This window comes from Aplysia californica, unplaced genomic scaffold (assembly GCF_000002075.1).
Source record: "Aplysia californica isolate F4 #8 unplaced genomic scaffold, AplCal3.0 scaffold00048, whole genome shotgun sequence".
NCBI lineage: Eukaryota > Metazoa > Mollusca > Gastropoda > Aplysiida > Aplysiidae > Aplysia > Aplysia californica.
The window spans coordinates 2068601-2073317 of NW_004797318.1; the positions used below are offsets into that span (position 1 = coordinate 2068601).

Sequence of the window (4717 nt, forward strand, 5' to 3'; positions counted from 1 at the left end):
GGGGGGACCGTTGGCATTACATATTATCTTTCAAGGAGTACGCCCCATAATGTATGTTTTAACAGCTTCATACAGTATGACAAATAATTTGTAATAGACCTAAAGATGGCCGCATTTCCTTACTGTGTCGTTGCTACTGTGACGTCAGAAAAGACCACAGAGCGTTCTTTCACTACCTCTTGGTTCCTTCTTACCTCGGCAGAAACTATTCTTTTACACACAAATAAGTGGAGGTAGATTTTGTTAAAAGATTGGAAGCCAAAAAAGTAATCTTGTAAAAAACTTAGTTCCTTTTATCGGTAGATCTAGATCTAGATCTACTTTATTTTTGCTCCTCGTTTCGACAGTTATTGTTTGTTTTTGGTTTTGCTTGTTTGTTGACCAGGGATGAGATGATGTCGTTGGGAGAGTCAAAATATATCAACTCATCTGAAGTTCAACTAAACCGTTGGGACCTGTACAAAAAAAAGAGGTAGTGGAGAGTGCTGAGAACTGGGACATCGTCTGGCTTTTTTTGTGTGTAGGTGTTTTACGGCGCTCGCAACTGCATAAGGCCAAGGTAATATATGAGCGCGCGGGACACATTCAACATTTTTCAGTTGGTAGGAAATTTTGAATTTTGCCCGGGTGGCGGCCGAAGCCTACTCATATCGATTTTAGGAGCACCATATGGATTTTCAACGCGTGCAACTTGCTCACGGGTCCTCCGAGATTTTTTGGCCGTTATCCGAGAAGGTAAGGTGTTAGATTTTACCTACCATAAGATCGAGGGTGTGGATTAAAGACAGCAGTGAGAAGGAGCCGAAGAGAAACTATAGAAAGGCTTCTTAAAGAGTCAAGAGCTCAGAGGAGGGGGCAGAAAGTGGAGACGAAAGCAGAGGACACAGGAATATGGTTAAAGAGCAGGAAAAGCGGGTGAAAGAGGAACATTTAATAGGAGAAAAAATCTCCGTCGTTGTACGGATTCGAACCCGGGACCTATTGAATGAGAGGCAAACACCATAACATCTAGACCACGAGACCCCCCTACCGTTTGGCGTGTCACAATTTTGACCGTTTATTCTCAACCATTTTTCGTTTTAGTTATAGTAAGGTTTTACAGCGCTCGCAGCTGTGTAAGGTCATATGAGTGCCAATTTAAGGGGTGGATATCAACAGAGAAGTCAAAACGGGGAATCAGGCTTACTCTGGCCTCAGCAGCACAAAGTCAGCTTCGACTATCAAGGTATCCCGGAAATAGCAGTTCACAAGAGAGTGACAAACATACAAAAGAAGTAAAGGAGAAATGGCGATAGTAAGGATGAGGACAGAAAAAGCAGCAGTTCCCCCTATGTTGTTCCGGCACAGTATGAGCATGACATTGATTGATAAATCAGCCCTTTTACAATTCTACTGAGCATAAGAGAGAACATGTTAATATCCCCCATTTGGGAATGGCCTAAAGACAACTTCAGTCAGTAGCACTGCCCTGGTGGGGGGATCTTATTCATTAATTGAATAACTCAGATCTGATGTGAGTTACACATGAAACAACACCCAAAGGACAATAGCATGCAATCAGGGCTCTATAACTCGCAGCTGGCTTCAAATGTTATAATATTTTCTTCTGGATAGTGAATGAGGATTCAATAGTAAAGGCTGAATTTTTACTCAACCTTGAACTGGAACATTTGGGTCATCTTACAAGAAAATAGACCGGACTTGTGAGAATGAGTCATATTATAAAGCAAATACATCTATCTTCATTAATAGCAGAATTATAATAATAATATATGGTTTCAAACATGGTATATGCACGTGGTGAACTGGGACAGTGGCAGGTAAATTGAGACGTTGATTTGGGCGAAGTGGGAAATGCGCTTAAATACATGTATATAATTTTTTAAAAATAAAACCGTATATAACAACTTATTATCCCAGAAGGGCAATTCGGTTTGCAATGGCAAACATACATAATATACATAAATGCATATTATATATAAATACATACGTAAATACAAACACATAACATACATATATAAATACACAATAATATTACAGCAACTAACACAGAACAATTTCACAACCTTCACAGGTGGAAGAAGCTCAGGCTGATGTGCAGTGATCGATCAGTTACAGCTGACGGCAAAAATCGTGGATTTCAAATACCACTTCATTCAGATGCCAGATCCCGTAGACTCTGACACCAGAGATTATGCTTTCAGGAGGGGCTGCTCTAGTCTATCTGTAATCTAAATCGGTCATCACATATGCCACACTGTAAACGGTTATGTTCATTCCTAGATTTTGGAGCCTGGAGTTGTTAGCCATTGAATTGAAATGTTGTCATGGGACCTAAGACAGTCACATCAAGAAAAATTTATCTCTGGGATAATAACGTATTTTCATATCTTATCTCATCTTTATCTTTTCTTATCTTATCTTATAGTTGTGTTTAATTTCTTATTATAGTTATAGGTTATTACAAACAGAACGTTCTTTTTGGAAAGTTCAAGAAAGAAAATAGTATGTGTTTAACGCCCCTATCAACACTGTCACGTTATTTAAGAGGCGGGGCCTCCGAGTTTAACGTCCATCGCCTGACGGACCAAGCCAAATGGGAAATTCGTGTAAACTGTCTTTCCCAAGGACACAACGTCGGACCGAGCTGAGGCTCGAATCCCTGAACCCGCAATCTCCCGATTACCAGTCCGATAGCCTAACCACTAGGTTAACAACACCACCGATCAATCAAGCATACCATTGGGAAACAGGAAAATTATTTTTTAAAGTTCAAGACAAAGCATTGACAAATAACTCTGGTGATTGTATGTAAGTAAAATAGTTTGATTCTACGTTTTGTACTTGCTATAGGACTATATAGGACTAGCAAAACAAGTAAAGAGTCCCGTTACTTTGGGGGAAATGTCTTGAGTCCATCTACCCAATGCTCTACACTAAGCAGAGGTTCCCTTCAGCATCTCCATTCACCGTTTATATATGAATGTGAATGGTGATCTTCCCAACCTGCTTCTTCCCTTTTTGAGTGCGGTCACTTGTGGTAGGGGTGTCGGGGGGGGGGGCACTGCCCAGTTTTACATCCAAATTTATTTAGGTTGTGTACCGTGAATGCTGATTCCTTGGCGGCTGCTCCTGCTATGAGACTTTGAAAAGATCTAGATCTAGCTACATTGTCATTCTCTCCGTTGAAGACAGACGCTTGTTGTTGTTTTTTAAGAAGTCGCCTCTAGAGTACGCGAAGACAAATATGGGCGCCTTGGCATAAAAATGGAATAACTACTCTTTATCAGTCAGGTTTTCGTCTGTAGATCCGAGACATTTCTGAAAAAAAAAAATTGAAGAAGAAAAAAAACAGCAAACAAACAGGAAAGTGGCGACAACACCAGACTTTAAACAAGGATTTAACACCCCCTTTCTTTCCTTTTTCCGACAACACCAGACTTTAAACAAGGATTTAACACCCCCTTTCTTTCCTTTTCCCGACAACACCAGACTTTAAACAAGGATTTAACACCCCCTTTCTTTCCTTTTTTCCGACAACACTAGACTTTAAACAAGGATTTAACACCCCCTTTCTTTCCTTTTTTCCGACAACACTAGACTTTAAACAAGGATTTAACACCCCCTTTCTTTCCTTTTTTCCGACAACACTAGACTTTAAACAAGGATTTAACACCCCATTTTTTTTCCTTTTTCCGACAACACTGGACTTTAAACTAGGATTTAAAACAGTCACAGAAAACCCCATGATTTCTATTCGCCTTCTTCTCGAGTAGACAATTATGTATAACGTTGAAACTATCACCTGCCTCTCTGTACGTTAATTCGCTTTATCTCCGTTTCGTTATCTGGTCTGACCATACGAACTTGTCTCGTTGACTCTCGTTCATGATATCACAATTTCACAGTCCACCAACTCTAATTGGGGCAAAGATTACCCGCTTTGTGCCCTCAGGTAAACTCATCAGCGCGCCAATAACTCAGATCTGCAATCATCCTCAGCGATGCAACAGCAGGATTCCTTCCAGAACCCCGCCACCACAGACTCAAGAAATCGTTTCGGAAGTGACTTTTTCCGATAGCAGAGGAACTATTATTGACAATGCCATAAGTTGGTGAATTCCACGCAGTTCTTGGATTTCCCCGGAGGAGTTACGGAGAAGTGTGACAAAATTCTACGACGGAGTGGCCCATTCCGGGGGGCTAGACTGTGTGTGTGTGTGTGGTATTTGAGTCACCTCAACCGACTGAGAGCCGTCGTAGACCTATAGTCTTTCGCTGTAGGAAGTGATACCTAATTTGAAACGAGCTTTCGGTACATTTGGGAAGATCTTAAGAAGGAATCAGGAGTAAGCATTGAAACGACGGTTGGTTAATGTGGCTTACCAAAGACTGATCAATATAATATATTGATAGAAATATTATTTCTTTGTTGTAGTTCATAGTTTAGGCCTGTTGTTTTTGTTGTTGTTGTTGTTGTTGTTGTTGTTGTTGTTGTTGTTGTTGTTGTTGATGTTGTTGATGTTGTTGTTGTTGTTTTGTTAGTTATAATATTCCATTCATAGATATGACACATTATTTGCTTTTTTGGACGGGCGATAATTTTTTTTTGGGGGGGGGGTGGATTGTTGTTTTTTGCGACTTTGGTATCGTTGTCTTCATCGTTTTCGACCTTCCTTAATTCTTCTATTCCTTCTCATCTTCTTCCTCCCCCCCC

General features: G+C 40.4%; 1 protein-coding gene across 1 annotated transcript in view; it reads left to right on the top strand.

Annotated features, from left to right (window-relative positions):
• Positions 1-3785: 3785 nt before the first annotated feature.
• LOC101861717 overlaps positions 3786-4717 on the top strand; it is a gene marked incomplete in the record, with an annotated part of 10198 nt that continues 9266 nt past the window's right edge. The window contains 1 exon segment of the mRNA XM_035968274.1: positions 3786-4349.